This window comes from Salmo trutta, unplaced genomic scaffold, assembly GCF_901001165.1.
Source record: "Salmo trutta unplaced genomic scaffold, fSalTru1.1, whole genome shotgun sequence".
NCBI classification, from domain to species: Eukaryota; Metazoa; Chordata; class Actinopteri; order Salmoniformes; family Salmonidae; genus Salmo; species Salmo trutta.
The window spans coordinates 224,606-234,119 of record NW_021823488.1 but is presented as its reverse complement, the minus strand read 5'-3'; the positions used below and the strand labels follow the sequence as shown (position 1 = coordinate 234,119).

The following is a 9,514-nucleotide window of genomic DNA, read 5'->3' as shown; positions in this document are numbered from 1 at the left end:
CTTTGTACTTGTCGTAATTGGAGATTCTTGATTGTTTGATTTCCATTGAGAAGTGATTGAGAAGTTCAATGAAAGTGTGTTTGTCCCCTTTCATCAAATTCAGCTCCCGGAAAGGGAATGAAAACACAAATTGAACATCCTGATTAGCTTTTCCTTCAGCCCAGTCCAGAATGAACTTCTGCACAGAGACTGTTTTTCCAATGCCAGCGACTCCCTTTGTCAGCACAGTTCTGATACGTTTGTCTTGTCCAGTTAAGGGTTTGAAGATGTCGTTACATTTGATTGCAATCTCTGGTCTTGCTTGTTTCCTGGTTGTTGTCTCAATCTGTCTCAGCTCATGTTCATTATTGACCTCTCCTGTTCCTCCCTCTGTGATGTAGAGCTCTGTGTAGATCTGATTGAGAAGTGTTGGGTTCCCTTGTTTAGCGATCCCCTCAAATACACATTGAAACTTCTTCTTTAGATTAGATTTGAGTTCACGTTGGCAAATCACAGCAAGCTCATCTGAATGAAGAAAAAGCACACAGGATATTAATATTACGTCTGTTTTAATAACTACAGTATTGTAGGACTGTTATAACATTTTAAAATTATAATCATTTATTCTCTTAACTGTCTGTATAAATGTGTAAATGTTTTCATAATGCATTACAGACTGGTGTGACTGATTATATTATTATTGGTATTATTGATGGTATTATTAATGTTGTCTCTCTCTCTCTCTAAATTAATCAACACAACACATCCCTTCTGCTACTTGATGAGGTCACTAGGTGTTGTGTTAAGGCTGCTACAATATCATTGAGTTACACAGCTACTTTAGCTGTACTTTAGCTACAGCTTTTAAATGTTATAAAACATCATTCAACATGAGGCAGACAGATCTTACATTTCTCCAGTGTGTCAGCAAGTTCCTTCTGGTTCATTTTCCTCAGGATGTGCAGTGTGATCTTCAGAGCCCCCTCTCTGGCACTGCTCTCCTGCTTCTCATCTTCAGCATCCACCACTTCCTCATCATCCTGCTTCTGACTCTCAAAGCCTTCTGGGAGTTCTGGACTAAGAATCCTCTTGAACATCTTCAGCTCGTTCTTCACAAATGTCATAATTTTCTCTTCAAGCAACTGAAAAAAATCAAGTAAATAAGTTTAGCAAGAGAAAAAATGCTTTCTCATTAACACAATAATGAATAATTGACAGATCAACTTTACTTGAAGAAAACAAAAACAAATGTACATAACAGGACCACATACACTGAATATAGAGTCCAGGTCTGTTTGATCACTCTGGGAAGACTGACCACTGAGAATCTCTGACTCTGATCTCTCCTGTTGGCTTCTGTGGACAAAACATGAGATTACATCTCCTCATCCAGGGAGTACACACACACACCACACACACACACACACACACACACACACACACACACACACACAGACACACAGACACACACACACACACACACACACACACACACACACACACACACACACACACACACACACACACACACACACACACACACACACACACACACACACAAACACACACACACACACACACACACTGTTTTAGGACTATGAAAATGGACTAAAGGATTAGCCTATGGATTATGAAAACAACAATAAGAAATGTGAAAATGGGAGAGGAGAAATGACTAGAGACAGTGTTGTTTAACTCACTGACCATGACCCATGAGTTCTTCTTACCTTTGTTCAGTAGAAACGTCTCCCTCTCTAAAGTTTATAGGTTCATCCATAGACCAGTCACTCTTCATGGACACACAGTTGGGTACAGGGGAGGCTGGTCTCTCCTGCTTGATTGGACTTCAACACAACAGAGACAAACATTACGTCTCTCATCTACTCTGATCTCAGATGGGGAAACATAAGAAGAGTTCCAAAACGCAACATATCACTTTACAGAAATGTTCGTAAATTTGCATTTACTGTTAAAAGAAATTATGAAAGAGATTGGTGTGTAGTTTCACTATCTAATCATGGTATGGTGATTCTCAGAGTTAACACACTCAGGTCAGGGAGAGTTGGAGAGGCAGGTTAATGGTTCCCCCCTAGACTCTCAGGAGTTAACACACTCAGGTCAGGGAGAGTTGGAGAGGCAGGTTTATGGTCCCCCCTAGACTCTCAGGAGTTAACACACTCAGGTCAGGGAGAGTTGGAGAGGCAGGTTTATGGTTCCCCCCCTAGACTCTCAGGAGTTAACACACTCAGGTCAGGGAGAGTTGGAGAGGCAGGTTAATGGTTCCCCCTAGACTCTCAGGAGTTAACACACTCAGGTCAGGGAGAGATGGAGAGGCAGGTTTATGGTCCCCCCCTAGACTCTCAGGAGTTAACACACTCAGGTCAGGGAGAGTCTCAGGAGTTAACACACTCAGGTCAGGGAGAGTTGGAGAGGCAGGTTAATGGTTCCCCCCCCTAGACTCTCAGGAGTTAACACACTCAGGTCAGGGAGAGTTGGAGAGGCAGGTTAATGGTTCCCCCCTAGACTCTCAGGAGTTAACACACTCAGGTCAGGGAGAGATGGAGAGGCAGGTTTATGGTCCCCCCCTAGACTCTCAGGAGTTAACACACTCAGGTCAGGGAGAGATGGGGAGGCAGGTTTATGGTCCCCCCCTAGACTCTCAGGAGTTAACACACTCAGGTCAGGGAGAGCTGGAGAGGCAGGTTTATGGTCCCCCCTAGACTCTCAGGAGATAACACACTCAGGCCAGGGAGAGTTGGAGAGGCAGGTTTATGGTTCCCGCTAGACTCTCAGGAGATAACACACTCAGGTTAGGGAGAGTTGGAGAGGCAGGTTTATGGTCCCCCCTAGACTCTCAGGAGTTAACACACTCAGGTCAGGGAGAGTTGGAGAGGCAGGTTTATGGTTCCCCCCTAGACTCTCAGGAGTTAACACACTCAGGTCATATAGTATGTCTATAACATACTATAGCCCTTCTGTAGGTTAAGACCTTTAGGGACTGAAGTATCCATAACATACTATAGTCCTTCTATAGGTTAAGACCTCTGGACACACACACACACACACACACACACACACACACACACACACACACACACACACACACACACACACACACACACACACACACACACACACACAGGGAGGGTACGTTGTGTTTGTTTAATATTGTTTTAGGACTATGAAAATGGACTAAAGGATTAGCCTGTGGATTATGAAACAACCAAAAGAAATGTGAAAATGGGAGAGGAGAAATGACTAGAGACAGTGTTGTTTAACTCACTGACCATGACCCATGAGTTCTTCTTACCTTTGTTCAGTAGAAAAGTCTCCCTCTCTAAAGTTTAGAGGTTGACCCATAGACTGGTCACTCTTCATGGACACACAGCTGGGTACAGGGGAGGCTGGTCTCTCCTGCTTGATTGGTCTTCAACATTACAGAGACAAACATTACATCTCTCATCTACTCTGATCTCAGATGGGAAACATAAGAAGAGTTCCAAAACGCAACATATCACTTTACAGAAATGAGCTTTTATTGTTTAAAGAAATTATGTATTAATTATTACATCTCTCACAGACAAGGATTTGTTTAAAATCTATCACTTGATGGTTTCATTTTAGAGAGACAAAAATCATGTTTTTTTATGCAAAATGCTATATATCTCCCTCACTCTCAAATGTGACCGACCGGCTCAATTTGGTAATTAACTAAATAACTACATATATAGTGATTTTGGTTTATGTCAATTTAATTGTTTGTTATGGTATAAGTTGTTATTTTATGGTTATAAGTGATAAAAATTAACTAGTAATTCTCAGTAAGTACTTCTTTAGTAAGGAATAACACGTTTTTTCAGCACTACTGCAGTTGCTACATAATTCCAATAGATGGGAGCATAAGACCACAAATGATATTTCAGAAGATAAGTTTAGTTTTCTCCCTGGATACACCACCACTCCCCCTCACAGGAGAACTCCGGTGTGAGATTCTTTCTGTCCCTTTACACACTGCTAACACAAGAGGAAGGACTGAAAAAGCATTTAACAGATTAATGTTTAGTAATATAACAATGATTCATGTTTATTATTACCTGTTTTTATGCTCATGTTTTACACTTCATTAATATAACGATAATCATTAAGCCTGAACATTAATTCAGTCACCTCTGGTCGAGAAAAACGTATTTTCCCAGTACATTCATTCGCTAATTCATCAACCAGCATCGACCTGCTCTGCCTTCTTGAGCAAGCCAGGGGCATGTTGAGGTAAATTTAATTTAAAGGTAAAATGTTGAGGTAAATTTACTAACCGGGAGGGTTGAATTATGTAATTTATTGGAGGGCTGGAAGACATGCTCGTTTTTTCTGTTCCGAGGTTGTTTACTCACAATATCAGATATTAAGATGATGTTTTATAATGCATGTATACTATTGTTGAGGTTCTGACTAGTGATAATTTACCTGGGGTTCAATACCTGCTATAATCACTATTATTTTGCTCTCCCAAAAGCAACACAGCCCTAATATGAGATATATAGTTAACTAAAGTAATGAGTGACCATTTTAGAAAATCATGGGACATATAGTCTGTGGTTGCATGCTATTTTATGGGAATCATATTGCTGCATGTAACGTTAGCAAATAACTGATGTTTCGTGGTCTTATGCTGCCATCTATTGAAAATATTTAGCAATTAAACGTTATTCATTTACTTACAGACATTAGTGAGGCAGCTGAGAATAAAAAAAAATGTAATGTGTCCAGCCTATTTGAGGCGCCCCGAAAAAAAAAGAGTGGTCCTTGGACACAGAGGGGTTAAACATTAAAGTTACCGTCCATCTAGTGAAGAGAGGAGAACCGGAAAAAGGTAGCCAGCATCCGTCAACGAGAGAGGGAGGATAGGATAACTAGGATGCTGCTGGTAGAGTAGCTAGCTAGCTAGCTTACCTAGCTGTACCGACTAGCTAGGATAACTAGGATGCTGCTGGTAGAGTAGCTAGCTAGCTAGCTTACCTAGCTGTACCGACTAGCTTGGCTAGGTAACAGGTTGTTCTGTACCTCGTCTCGATGATGATGACGAATCCGGTGAACCACAAAATGAAACGAGGATAGAGAGTGAAAAGGATCTGGCTACACTCATACTGTCCCTGACCGTAAAGCAAAAAGCAAATTGAACAATAAACTTCGGCGTTTCAACACTGTCACAAACTCAGTCGTTGTTCCCCAAAATCACCTCAGCCCACTCTGCGCGTAACCGGACAATATGTTTGGCGCCACAATGTACGTGGACGCGGGAAGTTCCAGAACGCGGACATGAGCAGTGCAACACAATCAACTAAACCCAGTCTTTACAGTGGGTTACATTAGTAATATTCATTTTTCTTTATGTTAAACAAACATTCTACGTTTTATTATTACAATATTTTGAGATCTGGGCCCATATCCACAAAGCGTCTCAGAGTAGAAAATTGGTCGTATAAGTGCTAAGAATAAAGACATTTTACACTTCTGGGTATAAATTAAAGCTATGCATGAAGTCTCTAATCCCACCTAGTCGGCAGATATTTAGGACACATCGTGAGCTGTCCTAAGTAGTTAAGAGTTAACAGCAGGTGTCTTGATAATACTATAGAATAATGCAGTGAGTCAGTGGTTCCTGAGCCACATGTAAATGCTTTGTAGTAGTTAAATTAATGTTTTGATATTTCATATGATAAATACATAAATAATATATGTCTTGTGCTTTTGGCAATGATTTATGTATAATACTTATGTATAACAAGTGAAACCATCTTTGTCTCCAAAGCATTTTGTCTTCATTTTGGCAGATTAATTTATGCTTATTTCTGAAGATTAGCTCAGCTTTTCGTCCAGCGGCTAATGAGTTGGACCTGTGGCTGAAAGGTGGTTGGTTTGAATCCCAGGTGCTGGAAAAAACAGGAGGAATTGATCTGACCACTGGAGGGCTGCTGGGTTCACATCCTCAAAACAATCACCTTTCATTGATCAGAACTCTAGAGGTTCTTCTTCACTGAACCCAAAAATATATATAACTTTTAGTGGTTCCATATATTAAGGAAGTGATAGAAGCCTTTTTGGTTCTATAAGGAACCTTCTTTTCTGAGTGTAAAATAAACACGTTTTTCATTTGATTATTTAATTATCTACATTATGTTATTTCAAGATATCCCTTTGGAGCGCAACATCACGTTGTTAAAAAACAATCCTAAATTGGGCGTGGCTATAAATTAGGCAAATTGAAGGCATCTCGGGCGTAATATGTGTTCGATGAAAACGAACATTGTATGCAACGTTGTAGGCAACATTATTGGCAAGGGACTTGATGCCTACTATGCTAAAGCTATTTAGAGTTGTTAAACGGGTGTGAGGAGTGTGTTGATATGACGGTAATATTGTCAAAATTCTTATTGTAACAACGATCAGAATTGGTAAAGAAAATATGTATTCCATTATATTAGGCAATAATTAAGAGCAGGCAAAGTGGTCGTGTCATGTGAAAATTCTATCAAATGTCTTACATTGCAACGAGTACAGTCAGGGTGCCGTGGAGCCCCTGCAGTACCTCCACAGACCCCGGATTGAGAACCCCTGCAGTACCTCCACAGACCCTGGATTGAGAACCCCTGCAGTACCTCCACAGACCCCGGATTGAGAACCCCTGCAGTACCTCCACAGACCCCGGATTGAGAACCCCTGATTTAGCAGATGCTCTTATCCAGAGAGATTTACAGTAACTGCATTCATCTTAAGATAGCTATTTATTTTGGAAATAAACTTAATAAATTCTTCATAAAATTGTCATCTCACCTCTTAGCTTTGGTTTCATGTTCTGCAGAGAGACTCATTTTAGAGGCAGGGCCCCCCTCCTCTCTCTCCCCAGAGAGACTCATTTTAGAGCACTGACCCCTAAACAGAGATCCAGCATGTTGGTTGTGGTTAACACAGTCACAAGTAATTATTGAAAGTCAATTGTTCTCATTTATTCATTATCTCTTAGAAATGAAACATTTACTAACAGACACATCCAAGCAGTCGGGTGATTTAATTGAATCGCATGAACATTGTTACGTTCCCCAACAAGAAATAAAACATTGTCTCTCAAACAGCAGAAGGAACTAACTATGAGTCACTAACTACAACCAAAACTAAACAGGTGGTTTTTGGAGGGGATCTGAAAGACACTCATGAGGCTGTCCTCTAGTGATGGGAAACTGAGGCTTTCTGAACCCTTTGGGCTTTCACCAAATTGTGCCGAAAATGCCATTGATAGATTTGAGTACTAATAAACACCATTTAGTTAGAATGTGGGTTTCTCTTTTAGCCTCCAGGTTCACTGTGTTTTCAGAATCTATGCATCTGTGGTATTATTTAGGGTACTAAAGACAGAATATTATCATAGGCTACACTAAATAAAACATATTATTAAACAACAATGGGAAGATAGTGCTGTTTCACAGAATTTTTTTTTTCAACTATAGCCAGGATTCAATCTTGTGCCTATGTTGATGTCTGATCCAAATCTCCGTCCCTACCTGCTGAGATACAGTTCAGGGGCTACAAACTGGAAAACTAAATGTGTAAATATGGTGTCCAGTAGAGGTAGTGTTTGAAAGAGACTTTTCTTCGAAAAAAGCACTGACACCAGGGTGAAATCAGTGAGATCACATTTTGCAACACATGGTTGGAAAAAGCATGAGATCAAACAAAAGCTTCGGACATCAGTGATCACGTGGTAATGTTACTTTGAAACTAGATTTTTGTTAAAAACAAAACATTTGAAAAATACTGTGACTCCATTGCAATATTTAGGGAGTTAAATGAAAAACTGAACAGCCTGTGCTTATAGAGACGCATTATTTAAAAGTTAGAAATATAATGTAGCCAGTTTTCAAAGAAAACTATTCCAAAAATATCTATGGGGGATTCAATTCCGTGCCTCCACAAGACAAGAAACTCAATCACTGCTCTACAGGCTGAGGCACCTGTCAGGTGAGAAATGGAGAAGAATATCTAGTCTAATACTGTTACTAGTGTCCAGCATAGGAAATGGAGTTTAATATCTAGACAGCCTGTTAGTGTTCAGCAGAGGAAATGGAGGAGAATATCTAGACAGCCTGTTAGTGTTCAGCAGAGGAAATGGAGTTTAATATCTAGACAGCCTGTTAGTGTTCAGCAGAGGAAATGGAGTTTAATATCTAGACAGCCTGTTAGTGTTCAGCAGAGGAAATGGAGTTTAATATCTAGACAGCCTGTCAGTAGTGTTCAGCAGAGGAAATGGAGTTTAATATCTAGACAGCCTGTTAGTGTTCAGCAGAGGAAATGGAGTTTAATATCTAGACAGCCTGTCAGTAGTGTTCAGCAGAGGAAATGGAGTTTAATATCTAGACAGCCTGTTAGTGTTCAGCAGAGGAAATGGAGTTTAATATCTAGACAGCCTGTCAGTAGTGTTCAGCATAGGAAATGGAGTTTAATATCTAGACAGCCTGTTAGTGTTCAGCAGAGGAAATGGAGTTTAATATCTAGACAGCCTTTTAGTGTTCAGCAGAGGAAATGGAGTTTAATATCTAGACAGCCTGTTAGTGTTCAGCAGAGGAAATGGAGTTTAATATCTAGACAGCCTGTCAGTAGTGTTCAGCAGAGGAAATGGAGTTTAATATCTAGACAGCCTGTCAGTAGTGTTCAGCAGAGGAAATGGAGTTTAATATCTAGACAGCCTGTTAGTGTTCAGCAGAGGAAATGGAGTTTAATATCTAGACAGACTGTAAGTGTTCAGCATAGGAAATGGAGTTTAATATCTAGACAGCCTGTTAGTGTTCAGCAGAGGAAATGGAGTTTAATATCTAGACAGCCTGTCAGTAGTGTTCAGCAGAGGAAATGGAGTTTAATATCTAGACAGCCTGTCAGTAGTGTTCAGCAGAGGAAATGGAGGAGAATATCTAGACAGCCTGTTAGTGTTCAGCAGAGGAAATGGAGTTTAATATCTAGACAGCCTGTCAGTAGTGTTCAGCAGAGGAAATGGAGTTTAATATCTAGACAGCCTGTCAGTGTTCAGCAGAGGAAATGGAGTTTAATATCTAGACAGCCTGTTAGTGTTCAGCAGAGGAAATGGAGGAGAATATCTAGACAGCCTGTTAGTGTTCAGCAGAGGAAATGGAGGAGAATATCTAGACAGCCTGTTAGTGTTCAGCAGAGGAAATGGAGTTTAATATCTAGACAGCCTGTTAGTGTTCAGCAGAGGAAATGGAGGAGAATATCTAGACAGCCTGTCAGTAGTGTTTAGCAGAGGAAATGGAGGAGAATATCTAGACAGCCTGTTAGTGTTCAGCAGAGGAAATGGAGTTTAATATCTAGACAGCCTGTTAGTGTTCAGCAAAGGAAATGGAGGAGAATATCTAGACAGCCTGTTAGTGTTCAGCAGAGGAAATGGAGTTTAATATCTAGACAGCCTGTCAGTAGTGTTCAGCAGAGGAAATGGAGTTTAATATCTAGACAGCCTGTCAGTAGTGTTCAG

At 40.4% G+C, this 9,514-nt stretch overlaps 1 long non-coding RNA gene across 1 annotated transcript; it reads right to left on the bottom strand.

Moving 5' to 3' along the window:
• Nucleotides 1-1,702: 1,702 nt before the first annotated feature.
• On the bottom strand, nucleotides 1,703-6,594 carry LOC115191147 (uncharacterized). Its single transcript, XR_003877542.1, has 3 exons — nucleotides 6,522-6,594; nucleotides 3,290-3,406; nucleotides 1,703-1,823 (listed from the first exon to the last, which is right to left on the bottom strand). It is a non-coding gene; the product is annotated as an uncharacterized LOC115191147 (long non-coding RNA).
• Between the last annotated feature and the right edge of the window lie 2,920 nt (nucleotides 6,595-9,514).